Source organism: Emydura macquarii, unplaced genomic scaffold (assembly GCF_026122565.2).
Source record: "Emydura macquarii macquarii isolate MOO-44397 ecotype Brisbane River unplaced genomic scaffold, CSIRO-AGI_Emac_v2 contig_2457, whole genome shotgun sequence".
Lineage (NCBI taxonomy): Eukaryota > Metazoa > Chordata > Testudines > Chelidae > Emydura > Emydura macquarii.
The window spans coordinates 1,427,097-1,450,537 of record NW_027132594.1 but is presented as its reverse complement, the minus strand read 5'-3'; the positions used below and the strand labels follow the sequence as shown (position 1 = coordinate 1,450,537).

At 38.3% G+C, this 23,441-nt stretch overlaps 1 long non-coding RNA gene across 1 annotated transcript in view; it reads right to left on the bottom strand.

Annotated features, from left to right (window-relative positions):
- Window positions 1-9,226: 9,226 nt before the first annotated feature.
- Window positions 9,227-23,441, bottom strand: part of LOC137162743 (uncharacterized) — a 52,743-nt gene continuing 38,528 nt past the window's right edge. Inside the window, exon 3 of the long non-coding RNA XR_010922483.1 lies at window positions 9,227-9,374. This is a non-coding gene — a long non-coding RNA (uncharacterized lncRNA). The remainder of the gene's footprint in view (window positions 9,375-23,441) is intronic.

The following is a 23,441-nucleotide window of genomic DNA, read 5'->3' as shown; positions in this document are numbered from 1 at the left end:
ATTTAATAACGTCTAAACCACATTCTTATTCTAATTCCTGTTTTAACAACACACACAGGTGAGCCAAACTGATTCCAACTTTGTATTGGTCAGTATTCATTTGAGACATGGGGTCTTTGGCAAAAGCTGGCAGCTGGTCTGACAGCATCACCCCTCCCAGTTTCCTCCCCCACTCATTTTCTTCCTCCATAGTCTCCTATACCACACTTACCTCCCATATTTTTCTTCCCTTTCCTCACAGTCTCCTTTGCCCCTGTTCCTCTGCTCTCCTCAGTCTACTGTCTGTACTCCACATGCCCTTGTGTTTCACAGTCTTCCTCCTGCCCCCACATTCCCCTACACCCCCAATCAAGTGAAAGCCGATGATGACAATAACTGAAAAGCAAGCTTCAGATATTGAATGACCTCAAATAATTCTCAAATGTAACAGTAATATCCCAGCCTGACTTCAAGTGGAATTGCCTGCTCTACAGCTGATGAAGGGCAGCATTGAAAGATCATCTCATCAGGCAGCCACACCTCTCCAGTCCGTAGAAGTTTAGGTGGACTTAGAATTACTTAGTCACAGCCAGGAAAAAGATCTGCTTTTTGACAGCAGCCAGAACACAACTACATTTTGAAATCTGCCACTCCAAAAGAGATGGATAAGATGATAAAAGCCCCATATTGGATCAGTGATGACAGCTTCAGGAAAGCATTACCGCGTTTGAGCAGTCAACAGCATAAACACCAAGCCTTCGGTTGTTTCACTGATGGTAAATGAATCACAGATCTGTTATATCAAGTTATTGGCTGCAAACCAAAATACATGCCTTTCATTTCCGCCAGTTTTCATAATGCAAGAAGTTCACAATGGCATTCAATTTTGTGGCTCTTTTTTAATTTGGGACATTCTTGCAAATGCTAATATTCAAAATCCTTATGAGAACATCAAAGATCCTAACTTTGTCCTTCATGTTTTGAGCTTGCAAACCTAGGGCCAGATCCTCAGCCCTTGGCCTTAACCAAGTGCCTTTTGTGCCTCTTCAGTGACTTGTCGGGGATGGGAAGTAGCAGGGCCAGAGTTCACAGTGCTGCCTTAGGGATCTGGCCATTTATGTCCTGCAAAGGAGCAACTCTATTGTATAAAAGGCTAAACACAGCTAAAAGTTATTTAAATCTGGCACCTTAAATTCCAGTTTGCTACCATCACCACCAAGCATAAATTAAGCTGATTCCTTGTTCTCTCACAAATGTCACTTTCCATTACAAGATAACATTGCCAAAGTCTTGCCGGATGAGACAGGTAACATCCTTTTTCTTTCTTCTTCACCTTTAGTTCCCAAGCCAACCTAAGAGTGAGGGACTGTGCTCTGGGCAGCATTCCAGCTCCAGCAATACCAAAGCTTTCAGAAACTTCTCTCTTTCCTCCCCCCAAATCCTACCTTTAATCCTCATCAAACAGCTAATTGTCTATGTACAGCACATTTTCTCATCTCAAAACACCTGGTACATAAAGTCCTTCTGCAAACTTAACACAATAATTATAAATCAAGAAAAACACCATGTTCCTGTTCAACAAATTCAGTTGTAATAGAGTGACGTAACAGTGCAAGATAACTCCAATCAAGCACTTACAGTGTCAAAATATTTCGCCTAAAAACATTCATTATCTCCAGGAGTGAGTAAGAGTATCAGAATCCCGGCCCTTTATTAAAACACCCACTAGCAAAACATTGCAGAATTCATACAGAAAGGTTTGTGTTGCTATAAAAAGGCAATTTCTCAATGATCTGGACAGAGCTGGTAATATTTTTGCACCAAGCTGCTGAAAAGGACACCTTTCACAGACATAAATGAGACAAATACAACAATTGTAGAATCCACTTCCAAAAAAGGTGTAACAAGGATTATCCACTGAAATATTTATCATATGGGCAGGACTGTTCTGGCTCTTTTGTCTAGTTCATTTTGTTCACATTGTTTGGTTAAGATTTGGCACCTTGCTTTCTAGAACTGGCTTTCTTTCACTCATCCTTTCCATTTCCTGTTCCTTTTAATTAATTAACTTTTTAACAGCTCAGGCTCCACCCTTAGCCTGAACATTTACACTGAAGCCCAAGACCCAGGAGACCAAGTCAGCTGATCTGGGCTCTGTGATTTGGTGCTGCAGGTTTTTCTTAATCACAGTGTAGGCATACTCTAATGACTTGCCTAAGGTCACATAGGAAGCTGAAGAAAAGCTGGGATCAGAATCCATGCCCCAGTCCCTGTTGTAAGTGTGAAAGGGGGTCAATTTTATACATTTGCTATGGTGCCAAAATGTTAAAGCTGAAATCTAACTAGATTTGCCCATTTGATGAGCACTGTAGCCAACACTAGAATGGAGTTTCATAGGAGAACCCCTTTCTATTGAGTTCAAGGTCACTTAGCTTACCAATTTGAATACTTTTCAAGTCAACTTTTAATTTGAACAGTATTTCTCAAATAAGGACTTAGTTAATCTTAATCAATTCACAGTGTATTAATTCACCAAGAAGTACATCAGTATACAATCGATAATTCATCAAACAAGAATAGATGCAACTAGTGTATTAGGCATGTACTGAACACCAGTACAACCTCGCAAGCAATTGTCAGACTAGAATTGAGTCTCAACAGTTACACCAAGGAGCAATCACCAAGATTTCTTATTACATTTACTGTGACCTCAATTGCCAGTTCTCTAGCTCCTAACACATTTATCACACTTCCAGACATGCACTTGTTTCTAGGTCACTCTTAAGAGTGTGGTCTCTTTTATTTGAATGGATTGCTCCAGAAGGGACAAGTTTAGAGTATCAAAAGCAGTTGCTTCAAGCTATAGTTTTAAATCTCTTTTAGGCCAATTTGCTTAGACTTAAAAATGAGAGCATGCATATAGCATTAGTTAAAATCTAAAATATGGTTAGTTGATGTCTCAGTAGAGCATGTTGACTTAGATAACTAACGGTTATCTTATGTTAAAGAACAGAAATGGAAATACAATTCCATCAATTCTGGGGTCCCAAATGATGAAGTCCTGAGTCCAGGACTTATTGGAGGGGGCCCCTGTTGTGGTAATTGGGCCTACCTATTTATCTTAATTGTGAGTTCAACTGTAAAGAGTGATATTTATAAACTTTCACTCATAATAACCTAGAACAACAAATATACAAAAAGGGAGACGGAGACTGAATGAGTCCCAACAAAAAGGCCTATTGATGTAATTCAAACATTGTGTTTAGATCATGCCTGGTAAACAAAAACAATGTGAGACCAAAATTCAATGTACCAAGTTTGGTGTGATGGAAATTAGGTCTAATTTATGGACAAAATAATGAGGGTTTGGGCTATTCCATCCATCACACTTTGGGGTTCTTAAAGAAAGGCAGACTTTGGGGGAAACAACTGGCTACTGGAGCAAGCTTCTCCATCATAACTGCCACCTCCATCATCGCCTGGGACCCCAAACCTTTATCATCCTATTCTTAAGAGATGTCCTGACCAGAGTGCTCCAGAGAAAGGCACCCAGATGACATCACCACCTCTACTGGCTCTGGTTGAATCCCAACAACCACCTGGGATCTGAGATTTGTTCTCCCCCCCATCTTCCTCCCTACTGTGTCCTTCTCCTTCTCTCTTTTGTTTCTTTTTTTTCTCATCTCTCTCCTTTTTCCTCCTAGCTAATAAGGAGTCCGGTTTAGCTGGCCAAGACTCCATATTTTGCAACACTGCTGTAAACCTGTGACCAGAAAGAGGCAACTGAAAACAATGCCTTAAATAGCCCAATGTTGGTACAAGTTTGCCAGGTATTGGAGTGTGCTGTGCCGCTGTTGTCCCTGCACCAAGACTGCAAGTGGGAATCAACACCAGAGACAGAAGAAGCATTTTCTCTCTTTAATATTCTTCTCTCTCCCCTTGTGTGTGTGTCTTATAAGAAATAAGACAACAGCTCCAGCCCATCTCAACTAGCTTCTTCTCTTCTTATGAGAACACTTATTACCATCTTTGAGACCATCAAAAAGACTGTCAAGCAAGGGGGGTTTCCTTCTAAGAACTCTCTCCAGCTAAAGGGAAACAGCACAAGAAATATCAGCTCATTAACCTTCTGCCTAATTAAACCATTAAGCACCCATCTCCCGCTTAAATCCGCTCAAGGTAAAGAATAGCTAGCACCCTTGTGACCAGACTGCTGGGTTGTTAAAATGAGAACCTTACTGAATAGTCTACATTTCAAAGGTGTTAGCTGTTTCTCTCTCTTTTATATATTTAAAAGGGTTTAAAAGATTTTTAATGGTGTGATTGCCATGATATTAAGCAGGCTAAGGTCTCTGTATACCAAACCTTGTTTAACTGTTGAATGTTGGACAGTGACTGGGTTATGTTAACATGTTTAGACCATTTATTTCATCTAAATGAAAACACCACCAACTTCTGATTTCCATTGGCCCTTTGCCAACTGAGTGCTCAGCTTTCAGCTCTGTTTCTCAGCTGCCTCCATTGGTATCCAGTAGATAGCATTGGTGTAGAACAAATTTCCTCAATCCTTTTCTTATCGGAGGCTTTTTAGGTTTGATTCATGTGACAAGGCTCCCCTCTCTGCCCTTTAGACTACCACAAATAGGCTGGACACTTTCCAGGTTATGAGCACCAGTGTGTTATTTATTAGGTCACCTCCCCCAGTAATGCCTTATACAGCAACATACAAGTGGACATGAACTTCCTCCTTAGCTCAGAAAAGGAAAGATCTCATAATCCTGGATCACATGGCCTCTACCAGCCACTCACTTGTACTTTCTTCCTCTCCTCACCTCACTGTTCCCAGCTGATGAGTTGATTGCTCACATATGCCCTCTGCATAATTAAGTCATTAAACATCCAACTTCTAATTAAATCCACTCAGGGGTGGGGGAGCAACAGCTAGTACCTTAGTGATCAGTGCTGGATTCAGCTCTAGACTCCTGGCCCTTGTCACAATTTAAGGATTTTATTTCAGTTTTATCTTATGTCATTCATTGGATTTTCTACCCTTTTAAGCAATTTCTTTTAATAATTCCAAGTTATATGCAGATTAGGTGATCATATCTTTCAGCCTTCCTTTTTGTACTCTACAGTGCCTATCACTTCTAGAGTACAACGATCCTTTACCAAGAAAAACAACAACAAAATCCATCATAGTATTCTAAATTTAGTGGATATACACCATACAGTGTTTGATTGTATATAAGTATTTCACATTATTTAGGGCTTACAGTTGAAAAAAGATGTTATCAACATACAGAAAGAGAGTTTTTCTGAGTCACAGGGCAGAGAAATGTGCAGCTTCTAATTCAGAGGGAAAGACATCGACTGGACAAAACAGATTATTCCTGTTCTATCTGATTGATGATGGCAAACAAACATGTAATTTATAATTTGGGGTGAAAACATGCTGTTTGGATTTCTTGGAGTAACAGGCAGTTTGCCCGATTTGAACTTCAGTCCCACAACTAGTTACTTCTAGTTTGGTTAACTCACAGCTTCCCCCCCCGCCCCCCGTCTCTTTCTTGATCCACTCAGTGTGCTTTTTGAGGTTTTGAGAGCCAAGAGGACTCAATAGCTATTAATCATTCAAGGCATACCTGTTCTCTATACCCCTCACACAGGCCTGTGCCTTAACTGCAAGACCAACCAAAAACTGTGTTGTATAGCTTTATTCTTAATGCTTACGCAGTCTTAGATGTCCCAAAGAAACATTCAGCTGTTTCCTCACACAGCATATTCAACTGTAACAGATAAAGAAATTAAATATCTTCCTTTGTTTGTACAGCACAGAGAACCCGTATAATTGTAGAACAGAAGGCTCTCCTGCAGGCCATTTAGTGGCATTATGTAGCTCTTCATTTACCTGATCCTGAGTCAAACTCCACTTTAATCTTCCAAAGCTCATTTCAGTTTGAAGAACAGCCAAACACACCCATTTGGACAGACTCCCATAATGTATTTCCCACTACTTAATGAAAAAGGAAAACAAAAATTAAGTTACCTTTCTGAGATAATTTATTTTCTGGAGATTAGGTAAGTGATGTTTTAATTATTATTTTAATCCTTCAGCAGGTATATCACAAAGGAGAGAGACAGAAGTCAATTTCTTTTACATGTAGTAGTATATCAACTGGTGGAAAAAGTTTTTTCAGAGGCAGGGATTGTCTTTTAGTTCTGTGTTTGTACAGCCGCTAGCCCTGAAGTCCATGACTGGGACTCCTAGGCACTATGGTAATACAAATAAATAACAATAATAGTAAACTTTTATTGAATAACTCCCAACCTGCTATTGAATAAGGGTTTATATATATTCATAGATTTTAAGCCAGAAATGATCATTATGATAATCTCGTCTGATCTTCCGCATAGTTATTGTTGCTTCTAGCCTACAATTTGTGGCTGAACTGTAGCATATCCTTTAGAGATTTAAAGTCTATTAAAGACTCTAAGTGGTGAAGAACGTATCACATCCTTTGGTTTCTGTGACTAATTATTATCATTGTTAAAAATCTGCACTTCATTTCTGGTTTGACCTTTGCTGATTTCAACTTCCCACCTTTGGATCTTGTATTGCCTTTGTCTACTAGATTAAAAAGCCTTGTAATATCAGACATCTACTCACTATGTAGATACTTATATACTAGTCCAATTGCCTCTTAGTCTTCTCTTCAATAAAATAAAACAGATTGAGCTTCTTTAATCTCATTCTCAGACATGTTTTCTAGGCCACACGTCATTCATGTGGCTCTTGCCTGAACTTTTCATTATCCTTTTAAGTATGTGAATACCTGCACTGAACACGGTTCCTGTAGCAGTCTCACGAATGCTGTGTACAGAGCATTCACTTTCCAACCCCTACTCCATAATCCCCTGTTAATATACCCAAGATAGAGCTGGTCAACATTTTTTGTTCAAAACAATTTTTTTTTTTAAATAAAAATGTTCTTATCCAGAAAATGAAAAATTTTGCAGAAATTTTTCAATGAAAAGATTTTGATTTTTGATTAAAACAATCTTCCCTCTCTGTCTCTTTTTCTTTCTTCTCTATCCCTTTTCAGTGGAAAAATGGAAGAAAGAAGACCGATCCAAAATCACTAGTGTCATGTAGCAAAAAGGGCAAACAGAATTGCACTGGGGGCTCTTGGTCAGCTAGTTATTTGCAATGGCCCCTAAGGCATTTTCAGTACCCTACTTTTCAGAATGCATTTCCCAGTTCTGCAAAAATGTCCTACATTCTTTTTTCTCAGATGCATGGCCTCCCATATGGCTGTATTAAAATGTGTGTTGTTTGATTGCACCCACCTTACCACATGAACCAGATCATGCTGTATCAGTCACCTGTCTTTGTTGTTGTTCATCACTCTTTTGTGTCATCTGCAACTTTTTATTAGCAATGAGGGACTCTGTTAGAAGTTTTGCCTCTAGCTGATAATTCCCCATTAACAACTACATTTTGAGATCTATCAATTAGCCATCTTTTAATCCATTTAATGTGTGCCCTATTGATTGATATAACTTTTAGCACAGATTTCAATAGGAACAAGCTCTGCCTAACTCTATCTGTGTTGTTTTTTGAAAGACTGCATAATGGCATTTTTTTAAATTCAAATGAGGAGTGAATCAGACTTCTCAGTATTAATCCCATATCAGACAAAGGGATTTTTGGAAGGCAGCAATGCTAGTCACTCCCTCTTCCAGCCTCCAGCCTTTCAGTGCACTATCTGTACAGGACTTGTAGTACCTGAAGGGTAGGGGAGTGAAAAACTACAGCTAGGAACTGAACCTGAGTCAGTAAAGTCATAGTCCCATGTTTTTGCTTGTAACACAATTTTTAGTAGCATAATTATCAAAACCTAATCCAAGCACAACTAGACCATTTATGAATATTTGTGAAGTGAAACACAAACATGATCAGAAATTTTTTAAATGACAGTCATGTTCTAAATCAGGGCAGTTCTAACTCTGGCTTCCCTCAGAGATGTTTTAACCTTGTATTTTTATTGATGAGAAAAGGAGCTTTAGAATGAAGGAGGCTCCATTTGCTTCTGTTCAGGATCTTTCAAACAGAGATTGGATTATAAAAAAGGTCAGAGAAGCTCCAAATAGCTCAAGTTTAATGATAGTGGAACGGACAGAGAGTGGGCATATAGGAGGGTGTTGGAAAAGGGACTACAAAACATCAACGTAGGGAGCCATGGTGATGAGGCAATGATGTGAGGGCAGAAAGTAGTCATTAACCAAAGCAAGATCCCTGCCCTTGTTGGAATCCATATATGACCTGTTAATGCCTCTCTATTTCTAGGTTCAAGTAAACAATGTCTATATCATTTGGGTATAAATCTTCAAGTGTTATTTATGTATTTTTAATTCCTGAAGGTTTCTTAAATAAATCACCTTGATGTTAAGAACTGTGGCTGATATCCTTACTTCCTCTCAACCCCAAACACCAACATCAAGAACATTTTCTCCTCCCCAGGACCTTGATGCTCTAAGTCTAGGCTATAAAGTTGCAATCATTCTAATACTCTTAAACCCAGTGTGAGCTGAAAGCAAACATCAGGGCCAGGAATACATCCTGTAGCTCCCTGTTGTTGAAAGGATATGGAAACCACTTTATCTGCCAGTATCCCATGCATGTAAGAACTTAGAAATAATACATTTTGATCAACCAGCCTGCTATGTTGACATACAGAAACAAAAGTACTTCCACTCAGCCAAACCGCATATCTTGGCAAACTACCTCCTAAAAAACAACAAAGACATATTCAAAAGACTTGGCAGCCTTCCTGGCACGCTACACCTTGAGCTTAATAAGTCAGTCACGCTATGCCGGCTCTATAACTTAGCCATAGTGCAGTACCACAAAGGGGAATATCAGAGTTTGGGTCCTGAACTTGTCTGCAGGGGGCTGAAATTTTTTTTTTATAGTGGGGGCACTGAGAGCCATTGAACCAAACTGTAAACCCTGTATAAAATGGAAACCATTTCAAGCCAGGGGGTGCTGCAGCATTTCCCGCACTCTTAGCTCCAGCACCAATGCTTGTCTGTGTCTTCTGGGCTTTCAGAGGCTGGTAGTGGTGTGGGGGCAGCAAGGTGAGACCCTAGGGCTAGAAAGTGTTTCATGAAGGAGTGACATTGAGAATAATACTTAGCCCTTACTGTATAATTCTTTATTTTATTACCTGTCTGTTTTTCTTTGGAGTTTCTAATACCGCAGTAACATTCAAGCCTTCAAACCACTTTGTAAACTTTAAACTAATAAATCAAGCAATCAAGTTCAATGGTGGATTCTGAAGGAAGCCTTGTCCATTTCTCCTCCCAGGTGGGAAAAGTCCTCTGATATTGCGTATCTAAAGGTCAGGGCAGTAAAAGAGAGAAAATGGAGAGATTTTCAGGTCTCTGATGGGCTTAGAGAATCCCCACACACCCTCCAAAGAAATAAACATCAGTCAGATTACTGCAGCACCAGATTGCCTGCACCATTTAAGTCAAAAAATCATGGTAGCAATTGAATATATAGAAAATTATCATAATCATCTGCAGAGTTACTGAACATGCTGACTGTGAGTCAGATATTTGACTATTGTAAAATGACATAGCTATGCTGATTTACACCAGCTGAATATCTGACCTTTTATTGCAAAATGGTGGCTGTCAAAGAAACAGCACAGATCATAATGGCTTGAGGAAACACCCTGTAAAGCATTCAATGTGAAATTCTTACAACAGACTGAATTCCACCTGATTTAGCTAAAGCCAATACATTTTCAGTGTGTTATGTCAAAAATGGTTGATGCAGAAAACAGGTAGCTCACTGCATTCTGGGCACCAGCAGGATGTTTTTACTGGATGGATATGTCTAGTAGGTTCCTGTACTGTAAATGAAGATTATTAGTACGGTTTACAAGAGTAAGCAGACTATAACAGCACCTGACATCCTGATCGACAGATGCCAAGTCACAAATAAAGTACTCCAATAACAGACTCCAGGCAGAACTCAATTAGTCCCCCTAGAAAAATTCAAAGCACTAAATACTGTGTTTTAAACTATTATATCAAAACCCTTTCCAAAGGTTGATTTATGCTGCAAAAAAAAAAAAGAAAGAAAAAACTTTTCAAAGTACCAGGGTAAAACACCTATACTTGCTGAACTTCTCATTCGCGTCCATAAATGTTTAACTGAATACCTATCATGTACAATATATGTTTTTCACAGTGGATCCTGATTCCTAAAAGAGATTCACTGTTCCTCTGCTTTGAGATTCCAATCCTGAAAATAGTAGATTGCATTATGTAGAGATACTGCTGTGCTGGGGAGATTGCACTATTTCTGAATTTGGTCTATCACATAGCAAAGCTTCCCAGGAATTCAATCTCCTCAGTTCATGTTGCTGTGGTACATGGATTAAAAATGAAACATTACAGATATTATGAACAAATATATAGATATCCATAGATCTACTGTACAAACCCAAAAGTTATATTTGAAACCCTTTTTTAAGTTTAAATACACCATGCATTTTTGTTGTTCAGTATTATTCCTGAATAGCTAGAAAACACTCATATATTAAATATTGCACAAATGGCATGTGAGTCATTAAGTTATTAAATGAGTTATTAAATTAAGTTGTGGGACTAATTCTCCGGAGTCTAATAGGTGCAAACTATATAAAGATTCTTATCTTTCAAAGAGAAAATAAATCTATTGTCTATCTTGGAAGATATCTTGTCTTTTGACTTTTTAAAAATTGTTTACTGCTTTTCATTCACAAACCAATGTAAGTAAGAAAGTAATGGTACAATCACCATATCACTAAATAATTTACTTCTAACATTTTTCATATCCATAGTTTTAGATTTGTTAGCAAAAGGTATTTAAATCTAAACCTATTTTGCAAGCAGCAAAATAATAATTATCAAATAATTCCAGCAACATAAGTAGTCTCAAGAAAATTAACTTTCTTCTTTTTAATTTTAGATGCTTCTCTTTCAAATATCCTCATGTTACAATGACAGGCCTGCTAAATATTTAAATATCAGAAGGACAAATATAACTTATTGAACTAATATGACATAACCATATTACCCAGCCATTGGTAAATTCTGATTATCTGACCCTCAGTTATCTGAATTTTGGTTTATCTACAATTTGTCTAATCCCTCAAATCTGAATTTCATATAGAGACTGAATTTTGCTTATCCAAAACTCTGATTACTGACAGTTTTTAGATGTCCCTAAGACATGCACATAATAAAGGTTCCTGTCATGCAGTATTTTTTAAATAAGGGTTTGCAGGGTGACAAGATGCCCACCATCATTTTTATGCTCTTCTACTGAGATTCTCATGCAGTGCCTAACACCATGGTGTCTGAAGGAAGCCAAAGCATTGTCTATCGCTTTGTCCGTGTGAAACAAGGTGGGTGAGGTAATCTCTTTTATTGGACCTACGTCTGTTGGTGAGAAAGACAAGCTTTCCAGCTTACCAAGTGCTCTTCTTTAGGTCTGGGAAATGAAGACGAGCACTGTGTAAGTGCGAAAGCTTGTCTCTCTCACCAACAGAAAATGGTCCAATAAAAGAAAATATCTCACCCACCTTATCTCTAATATCCTGGGACCAACAGGACAACTACAATACTACATACAACTTTGTTCACGTGACAGCTTCAAGATAGCTTTGGCTCAATGTGCAAGGCAATATGGGGCAGCCATTTTGGATGTGATATTGGAATTTGTCATCATAGAATAAGGCAGAGAGAGGAAGGAGGTATCATGTCTAAAGAGGACCGTTGCCATTGTAAAGAGAAAAGAGGGAAGAGAAGAGAGCCTGAAACTACAGAGTGGGCCAGTGGGCCAGGAAAACTTTAATCTAGTATTCAGGAGTTGGAAGATGAATCTCCCTTCATGCTGAGAGCTGTAGAACAACACTTTTGCTTGGGGTGAGGAGTGGGGGAAGAGTAGGAGGGACTTTATGGTATGGGAGGCTGAAGCAACTATTTGCTCTCTAGAGGCCACAGTGTTGCTTGGAGCCCTTGAGTCTATAATTGCCTCAGGCTTGTTGTGGGGCTCCAGTTTCACTTCTCGGGAGAATCAGTCAAGGAGGGCAGCACAAGAATATAAGAGCTGTTTAAGTGCTAGAGAAAGTCCTCAGGAGTGAAGGCCTTAACACCTGGACAGAAAATCTTCCCAGGAGATGGAGTGGTATCATGCACCACTGGTGGCTTGGCTCCTAAAAGGACAGTGTCCTGACCTTCTGAGTCAATGGTGATGTAGGACTGACTGCTCAGAGGGGTGGAAATTGTTTCATCGTCCAAGGACTCATTCAGGTCATACATTATAGACCTGTCAATATGGAAACAGTCATATATATGGAGTCCTGGTCAAACATAAAGCAGTTTGTCCAGAGAGGCTTAACTTATTGAAAGGAACACAACTAGTAGAACTTGTCAAAGATTTTTGCCTAAATGTTTTCTTTTGAAAAAAAAATGGAGTTTTGACAGTGACATTTTGTGAAAAAAAATCAGAATTTTTCATTTTCAATGAAAGTTTTAATAAAAATTTTGAATTTTGGTTAATAATTTTCAAAAAAAATTGTTTGAAATGGTGGGGAAAAATCCTTTCCTTTCACTGTTTTACTTTATCAAATGAAAGAACAAAGAAGGAATGACCCACTTTCTCTCACTTTTTTCCAGGGGAACAAAGAAAAAAAATGAGAGAAAGTCAGGAAAAAATCCCGGAAAATTCTAAAAAAAATTTTAAAAACAAAAACTTTTTCATTTTGTTTCAAAGGTTTTCATGGAAACCTGCAAAGAATTTCCAACAAGATGAAAATTTATTTTCTGAAAATTTTAATGAAAAAAATCAACCAGCTCTGTTAAGTAGGCAGCAGGAGCCAGCATCAATCACTGTACCAGACCTTTAAAGGTGTTGTTCACACTGTCAAGGTGCAACAGTACTGTATATGAAAAATTAGTTCAGATACATAAGACTCCACATTTCATATTTTGCAAACACTGCTCAGAAATCTATTGATGCACACCCTGTGTAGTATCTGAAAATATAATATGTTGCATAAAAATATGAAACAGATGTCTTTCACGTGACAGGATTAATTCCTAATTCTAATCTGGCTAATTACATGCTAACTTTCCCTCTCTCCCCCACATAAAATGTGTTCTTTCAATTTCCACTTTCTTTCTTTCAGACTATTTTTATTAAATTTGTGAACAGCAATGTAATGCTTTATGAAGCGCAGAATTTGTTACAATATTATCTGGACAATATAGGATTTGTAAAGATAGCAATTTTGTCAGCAATAATAAACCCACCTCCCTTGTAGAGTACATCAGATGTCTATCTGTGATGGCAGTAGGAGGACACTGGTGTTTCCTCAACAGAAGAAAATACACAACTAATTCTTGGGGAGAGTAAGCGGAACAGAGGAAACACAATATCAGCTACAGTGATAAGTAATTACTATTCTTAATAATGATTTTCACTATTTTTCTTCATGGAACAGACCAAGGATCATTTTGTGTGTGTTTGTAAAAATACCCCCCTTACATGCCTCCTTCCCACCCTGGGTCTTGTGTCATGTGTAGCACAGCCTCATCCAAGGACTGGGACCCTTAACTTTGTCCATCATTAGGAGAAGACTTGGAGCAGGGGGTTGGACTAGATGACCTCCTGAGGTCCCTTCCATCCCTACTCTTCTATGACTCTATGAGACATTCAGCCAGTGAGAAGAGTGCAGGTTTTACATCATGTAGAGAATAGGGAAGAAAGAGAAGCTAGATTCCAAAGTCTCACCACCACCTTCTCAGAACAGTAACAAAGAGAGAGAGAAAGCAACAAAAATTATCATGCAGCTGGAGGGACTGATTTATGAGGAAGGATTAAAGAGCTAAATATTGATTAAAAACGTGACTATATAATAGCTAAAAGGACATGATAATTGTCTACAAATATTTGAAAGGAGAAAACACGCAGAAAGGAAATGCACGGGAACATGAAACGGAGTAAAGAGATGAAAGTGAGATAGGGACAACAAAGGCTGACTATCTGGAAAAGCTTCCTGACAGTTCTGAAATCTGACCACTTCATTTAGGTGCCTAAATGCAAAAGGAACCCTTTGAAAATCTGGCCCCAATAGTGGGGGCTGAGCAGAGTTCAGGGAATAACTGATTTCTTGGATCTGTGGCCAAATCCAAAAATTCCAAAAAAGAAAAAGAATGTTTTTTGGTTGACTCAAAACAGTTTTTCATTTTTTCTCATTGAAACAAAAACCCAGAAAAAACGCCCATTTTGTTTCATTTCAGTGTTTATCTTTTGTTATTGTTGCTAAATCTAACTACATTTAAAAATGAAACATTGTTTTGAAACGAAAAGTCTTATTTTTGACTCTTTGTATTTTCTCCCCCATTTTTATCCACCTGAAACTATTCACTAAATTCAATCCAAATATGCAAAGTTTTGGGTGAGTTGACACTGCATTTTTCAGCAAATAAATTTTATGTCAGCATATAGTGCTGGCCAATCGATGCTTCCTACTATATGAGAGCACCAGTATTAGATGTTGTTGTGTCTTTCAGCACGACAACACAATCTGCAATACAGTCACTGTTGTAAGGGTGATAGATTCCTGAATATATTCCTAAATTATAATCTAATAATGATAACTTCCTTTAATAGGTAAATCCCTTGTAAAAGATGATGAACCTCAACTGTTCTCATTTTAAAATAAAATAAATTTTGATTCTGCAACGAGGGACTTTTCACATGATTCTTCACTTGAGTTAGGTTGTAGAAACTCAGGTCCTAAAACAATTCTATAATGTTCTATGTGTGATCAGTTAGTGGTCAACACTTGATTTCCAAAATGTAAAAACAAAGCATATCTTGAAAGTTTCTAACTAAAATTCTGAAAGGCTTTTTATGACAAATGCCTCAAGTGATGAAGTTGATTAATTAATTTGGACTCTTGAGAGAATGCAGGAAAAAAAAATCTGAACAAATGACAAAGAAGCAACACAAAAGGCAAAAGTGACATCATAGTTTTATTTGTTTTGTTTCAATCTGTGGTTTCTTTTTAGCTCTCTGAAATTATTTGGGTAAATCAGTGACTCTATGGTGTTTATTACTTTAATCACCAATGAACCATATAAATTTACTGAGTAATAAGAATGTAGAAAGATGTATTCTGCAGCTTGTCATGCTCAACTATAAATTCCAGGAAAACAAGAGTTTTACTTACCCCTTTTAATTGGACCCAAATCAGGAGGAGTTTCATTCAATTACTAAAACATGTCTCAGATTCGTAATCATTGGGCATAATGTAACTTAAACTAGAGCCTTTAAATGCATGGATTGGGTTCTATGGTCACCATTCATCTTCATTTCCAGAGCTGACATACTTAAGGACAACTGGAAGTTGAAAAGGAGTCAATGCGAATGTCTAATTCTCTGCTGTCTAAATCTTTTAAGTAAGCAAGCGAGAACCAATTGCTAGCAATTAACAGAGGTAACAGTGTGTCCATCTTGGATACTAAAACATGCGCCTATGTAATTTTGTTTATGGCACACAAAATACCATGGTGGCCCATTAGAAATGCATAGATAATCTCCATTAGCAGCAATAGATGTTAATGAGGAATTGGAATGAAGCGAGGAGAGTAGGTTGGTGGAACAAATCTAGGAGCATATTCGGTTTCGAAAGATGCTGTGAAAAAGGCACAAAGACATTTGTGGGAGAGTGGACCAACAGGCAATGATTTTTTTTGTTCCAGAATATAAAAAATGCATATGATAATGGCAAAGTAAGTAAATAAAGGGATCATTTTGTTGTACACCAGATATTAACATTGGATAAATAAATATAAATTAGTTTATAATTTCTTAGGTGGGCTATGCATTTGGACTTGATATTTCTGTTTATTTTTGTTGTTGTTACTTTCGCATGTTTCTTTTGGGCTAGATTACACGACCAACTGTTGCTCACACTTACAAGTACCCCAAGTGATGTTGGTGCTCACCAGCATGAGTGTGGGTTGCTCAAAAGGGCCCTTTCTTTGCTGAACTCAGCTTTTTACTAAATAAATGTAAAACGTTTTTGATTTTGAACTAGGAATTGGTAGAAAATGCATTATTTTTTCCTAATACAAAACAGGAACATACACTTTCTTCATGAAAAGCCAGGGTGAAATGCTACCATTCGGATTTGATAGCAGTTTACACACAGTTTGCATAGGTATAAATTATTACACAAGGTGCAAGGCACTGGAGAATCATACCTCAATTTTTGCCATGTGTACTGTCTTTTGTTTCGTTAATCAGGAAGGAAGAAAGGAGAATTTGCAAAGTGATATATATAAACCAAGAGTCACTAAACACATACACACATTCACCTTCATTTTTAGGCAATAACAGTCTTTAGACACCAGACTAGATCCTCAGATGCTGTAGAAAGGTACCATTCTGCTGACTTCACAGAAGCTATTTTGATTTATACCAGTTTTGTGGCTGTGACCTGGACTCATCCCCATCTTTCCATGGCACAGAGTAGCAGCAAAATTATTTATTTCCCAAACTGGGTAACTTTTTAGCTATTCAGGCCTAAAGCCTGCACCAAGGTTTGCTAACACAGACTCCTGCACCAGGTCATTGTCTGAAATGGTGGGGTGCAGCCTTTTGGCCAGTCAAAGGTGGTAGAATCAGTTTCTCATGAACACTTCTGTCTGATACCTTATCAGCGAGGAGTTCAAATTTTACTCCAAACTGCAGACTGACTTGACTAATTGTGGATATGCAGTTTGATTACCGGAGACTGCACAGCAGTTGCAAAACCTTGCAGTGGGGGGGAAGGGTCCATGGCAGCAGCTCGTGACTGGGTTGTCTTTGCTTTTAAAGAATATTTGTTTTCGTACAGTAAAATTGTCAGTCTTAGATGGTGGGAATCTCTACATAGGAATTATTCATTTTGCTTTCATCTTAAGATTCATCACCAGTTATAGGCCCAATACAATGCCCACTGGAGCTTTCCATTGGTTTCAATGATCTTTGGTTCAAGTCTTATATTCTTAACTTAATAGATTCCTGACTTACACAGTAATGCATGCACAAGAAAAAAGCTATTGGCACTCAGACTGTATGGTGAAGGAGGCCCCGTGTATGAACCTGGAAAGACAGTACTATTAGCAGGTATTTAGTCTAACTTCTGAAATAAATGCTTATATTATATAATCATTTTAAAACACCACCTTAAAATAGCTTTACCTTGTGAATGAACATAGATAGTAAATGGACAAATTTCCCTAGCCAGTCATCCTATTGCTAGTTAGGTTATTAAGATGTCAAACTTTTAAAAGAGACAAGGTGGATGAGGTAAAATCTTTTATTGGATCAACTTCTGTTGGTGAAAGAAACAAGCTCTCTCTTTCACCAAACAGAAACTGGTCTAGTAAAAAAATATTACCTCACCCGTCTTGTGTCTCTACTATCCCGAAACCAACATGGCTACACCAAATTTTAAAAAAAACCCCAAGAACTAAAAATATTTTTCTCATCAAACGTCTCATGATTTCTGATTTTTTCTTGGTATGAGGTTTGTTGGCCAGAGTACAGCATTTTTTGTTTCCATCTTTAATTTTCATGGACAGAAAGCAGTAAATATTGTGGAGGATTGTTACCAGCTATGCTTATAGATTACCCTTTCTGATTGCCACAGTGCATCAGGTCTTTCTGTGCTTTGAAAGAACAAGTGCACTGCTCAACCCTGGAACTGTCTATCATCATTATCCAGCAAAAAAGGAACAAAGGCAGCAGGGCAGTGGCTCAGCTGTCCTCAGAGAAAATCTGACCCACAGCCTTGGTTAAGGGTGACTGAGAGAGAATGAAGAAAAGTCAGGCTCCAGTAACTTTTAATGACAGATCTTGTTAGGGTTAAGAAAACAACTCAGTCATCATGCTGTGATTACATCTGAATAGGAACCCATCACCCCTACCATTATGGGATTGTGAAAAAGGTTGTTATTCTCAAAATTAATCATTCTGTGCTGCACAACTGGGATTTGATATGCCAGTTTGAGACACAAAACTTAATGCTGGTTGCCAAATTGAGTTCTATGTGATTTCCACTGCTTCTGCCATTTTATCCTGCCTCACGGAGCCAACCTCTTCTATCAAATTACTTTTTGTTCCAAACAGAAGCATGCAAATTGTTTCAGTAAAAGTCTGCGTATGTCCCCTTCCTGGGCCCCTTGAACAGTCCATGGGGTTATTCGCAGTCTCAGGCAAGATGTATACTTCAAATAGTACCTAACCACTCCTCGACCCCCCCCCCCCCAAAAAAAAAGTCTCAAACAACACCTAACTTTTTATTTTTCCTGATACTTATTTAGCTTCCTTGAGCAAAGGAAAACACTTGAAGTTTTAGAATGATCACATTACTTCATAGTTCATATCTTAACAACCTTGTATCTCAGAATCAAAACTATGTTGTTCTCATTATACAGGTAATACAAAGTGAAAATGCAGCTCTTACTGCTTCTTTTCTTTGGTCAATATTTATTTATTGTGATTATTTGTATTGCGGTAGCGCCTAGAGACCCCAACTGAAATCAGGCCCCATTTTGTTAAGCGCTGTACGGGCATACAGTCAGAGTACATCTACACAGCAACTAGACCCCCGCAGGTGGCCTGTGCCAGCCAACTTGGGCTCATGGGGCTCCCGCTAGCAGGGCTGTTTCATCGCTGTGGAGACTTCCAGGCTCTGGCTGGGGTCTGGGTTCTAGGACCCTGCGGGATGGGAGGGTCCCTGAGCTCAGGCTCCAGACTGAGCCCAAACATCTACACAGCAGTGAAACAGTCCCACAGCCTGAGCCCAAGTCGGCTGGCATGGGCTAGCCCAGGGCATCTAGTTGCTGTGTAGATGTACCCTAAGAGACAGGCCCTGTCCCGAAAAGTCTACAATCTAAATAGACAAGACAGACAACAAAACTGTGATTACAGTTGGGAATTGAGGCACAGTGAAATAAAATGACTTGTCTATGATCACACAGATAGCCTGTGGAAGACTTGAGACTTGCATCTCTTACTGAAGTGAATATGAGTCACAGGTGCTGGGCATGTGCCAGATTTGGCCCATAGTCCTTTTCATCTTTAAAGTGCTTCAGAAAAATTTGTTAAATTAACAACATTACTCTGTCACCTACATCATGTAAGTAAAGCAAGCCAAATTCTGCTCTTATTTACAGTAGAATAAATCCAGAATAGATCCACTGACTTCAGTGGAATTACATCTGTAACTGAGATTAGAATTTGGCCCGGTGTAGTATTTTATTTTCCTGTTCACATCAGTGAATAGTGATCTAACCGCACCATGAAAGGGGTAAATGAAGTAACATTACCGCTGGACACTGGCACAAAGACAAGCGGACAAACCCAAAATAGCATTGAGTTCATAAGTTCAGATCCAACACAGAGCTATGAAAGCTGAATCACAACCTTGACTGAATCTGAATGCTGGAGCACCCATCCACTCTGACTGTCTATTCTGATTTTTCAGTGGCACAACTTGGCAATTACAAATTTTGGCAAGTGTGAATATTTATTTGTTTTACTTAATGATTGTCGATGACTTTCAACAGGGAACATTGAAGTGTGAACATTGAACAGTGAAGACCCGCTCAGTCGATCCAGAAATCGACGTATTAAGACCACCTTCTCAAGTGGCGTAGTGCTGCGTCAGTGCAGTGAAGACGGCACACAGAACAGAAGCACAGAAGTCGACAGGAGTTATGCAAGTTTTTTGCGTAGTTTGCATAACTCCGGTTGACTGCCGCCGAATCTCCAAGGTAAATGAAGACAAGCCCACTTGCTCTGTCTTTTCCTGACTATGTAAGTCCTAAAAGGGACATTTTGCTTAGTTTCAGTAAGACTCAGCCCTGTATTTTTTTATGGTTGCTTGTAAGAATCCAGGCATTTGTGTGTGTTAGTGACATGTGTGATGGCATATTTACATTAGCCTTTTGTAATGTAACTCTGTTTGGGGAAATATGGAATGTGTCCATGAAATCTGCTCTGATCTAAAATGTACCACATTTTTTATTATATCTCAGCTGAACGTACAATACACAGAGGCCTCAGCTGGTGTGAACTGACATTAATGGAGCTATGACAATTTACACCAGCTGAGGCGACTTAGTTCAGTATACTATTTTGCTACCATGAGTTATTGTGAGACTAATTTATGCCAATAAATCATTCATTCTACAACTTGCACGACACGTAGAAGGGAAACGTGCAATGGATTCATTGGCTGGTGTGCCCACTGGAAAGTCTTGACTGGAGCTGTAAGCAGTAGCTTGCCGTTCTATTTTCATGTGTAATTTTTCTAATTTTCTAATTCTAATTTTCCAACCTGATTGCCTAAAATTAGGCTCCTAAACCCATATTTATGCCAAGAAATAAAATTGACCCAATTGTTTCAATGGGATTTTGGAGTTTTCAGTACCTCTGAAAATCAGACCATTACTGAATTCCTCAGTGAATGCCACACCACAGTGGATATTCAGGAACAGATATTTTTAAAGAAAGGCACATTGATTTCCACAATGTGAAGGAGAATTGTGGGGATGAACGGTAAAAGCTATATTTACTGACCCTCTACTTCAGAGGGTATACTCTATACTATATGGCCAAAAGCACTACAAAGATTATTAGATGTCTGTTCAACAAACAGAATTTAGTGGGGTAGGAGTGTTCCTGAAATGGGCTCATTGTGATAATGTGACTCCATCCACACTGGGAAGAAAACTCAATACATCCCTTCATAGGTTGTATCATACACTCTTCTCTTTAATTTTCTTTTTCCATCTCTTCCCACACTTTAGCAATGGTCAGAATTGTGATTCCTCTTCTTTACCCAATCACCATATGGTACTCTCTTAGTTGACCAACCTTGTCTTCTCTAAATGTCATTAAAAATTTGATTATTAATAAGCAAAATCTGTAACAAAGACGTCTCTTTTTCCAACTTGTTTTATACATTCCACTCACCTCTTTGTCTAAGTTTTCCTACAATAATACCCTCACTTCCATACTTAGACAGACATCCCAAATTAGATTAAAAAAATTGCAACCAACCGAGCCTGCTTCCTGATAGTAGGGAAGGAAATATGAACTATGACTGTTACCATTTTTTTTTAAACTTGTGAGAGGCACTCGGCTGTTATAGGGATGAGGGCCACATATGAACCTAGTTAGCTTTGTTATATTTTACTGTTGGCTTATTCCAATGCCTGTGATTTCTGTCACTTTTAATGTATATTAGAACAAACAAAATTATATTTTTGTTCCTCCATATCCCTCAAAACATATTTTAAAATGAAAAAGAACACTCATTTATTTTTAAAATGATATTTTAATTATGTCGTGCCTCAACAAAATGGCTAGCCTTTTGTTAAAATATGCCTTAATTACTTTACGAAGCCTTCATAAAACCCGCACACATAAGGCGCCTTTCTTCATACTTTCAAGACCTAAATTTGCAGTTGGCTCACAACCAGCGCACTCAAGCAGATAGTCACGTAGGTTGCGGCAGAACCCATGTTGATGAAGTAATCACAGTTGACTGCCTCGCTTGCGCTATTTCACAAACATGCCCGCAAACAAAAATTGGATATGCATGTTGGTTTTGATTTTGAATTCTTTCAAAAATGCCCTTGCTATGTCAGAAAGCATGGAGACACCTTCACGGACTGTTGGCTACGCCTCGGCAAAGCTCTGCAACAGTCTGTTAGACAAAAAAGGAGCCTGATGCAAATACCTTAATAAGCATCCCATCTGCGAGGTCATCGGGATATTTCAAACAACTTTCAGCTCTCATTAGTTTAGCAGTTTTCACAAGCATGTCCTTATGTTTTGTAACTTTTGTAACCAAACTTCCTGGGAAAGCTTCTGAACTGGATGACACTTTTACCCATGGGTCAATCTGCAGTAATGAGCCACCAATTTATGTGTCCTTTGCACTTTCAGGCAGTATATGTTTGTATTAACCTTTCATGTTGTGAATTTTCCTTTTATCCTTGTAATTCTCTGGCTTCTACAATGCAAATCTCATTATTTCTAATAGGCTGCAATTAGGGTCTTCAAGCTGTTGATCACAGTCATCTGTAAGAGCTGAAGGGTATGTCTCAAGAATATGTGCTCCTTTTTTATATTAATAATGAAATGCATAACACAGATTGTGTCATAAAAGAAGTAGTGAATGGTCTAGTGGAAAACCCTTCTAAACCTTAGGCATGCCTTCTACCAATGCAAATTCTACAGCATCAGCTATGGCTTAATGTAAAATGTGCTGTGCACACTGCACCATGTATTCTAGACTTAGAATTTCTTAAGTATTTTAGACTTGATTAAGTAAGTGGTTATTTATTATTTTCCATTTCAAAGAGATAACCCAGTTCATTCAACACCCTGATGACATGAAATCATTTTCTTGCACTAATGATTAGTCCCTTAAAGTGGACGCTTGCATGCCATTTATTAAGGGTTCCCATCTCTGTATTTTGTGTCTTTTGGATTCAAGGCAGCAACTTCTTCTTGCAGTGTAAAAGGATAAATTCCGGAGTCCTTATTCAGCCCTTTATCTGGCCACTGACGTTTTTGGAGTTTTGCCTGCATGAGGACTGAGGATGCAATCCTGTAAAGTGCTGAATACCTCCAGAGAGTTGTTTAATGTCCTCAGTTCCCATGATACTCAAAGGGAGTCAAGTGTGTTCAACATACCAGAGCCTAGCACATTGGGGTCGATAACTAGGGTTCCTAGGTGCTACGGTAATACAAATAAGAAATAATAATCTCACTGGAGGAGTTCAGTCCCCTGCAGGACTGGGCCCTAAGTAAGGACTACAATATTTGGTCCTGTACATTATTGTCTAATATGAGATGATCATCTTTGCTTCAGTTCAGGTGGGGAACTTATTTATTTTCTTGTAATTTTTTTAAATGGAATTTTGAAAGCAATATATTCCCCTAAACATCAGGGCATAAACCAGCCTCTAACTGATGGAGATTAGGAAGAAACTTTCCCTATGGGCAGATTATTCTACAACTTTCTACTGCCAAATGTCTTGCAGCTTCCTCCAACGCAGCTCCTATTGTCAAGATACTGAACTAGATGGACCTGGTCTGATAGACCATGACAATTTCTGTGGTTCTATTTTAATTTATAAAATCTTTATTCTATGGCATAGTATATATAAAATATACATAATATATTTAAGCAGTATTAAACATTTCATAAATTTAAACGGATTAAATCTTGAGTAAGTTTTGGAAGTGGAAATAATAAAATTAAATGTACTTACCTGAGGTGCAAATTTTATTAGCATAAAATACTAGATTTCTTTTTCCAGTTTTT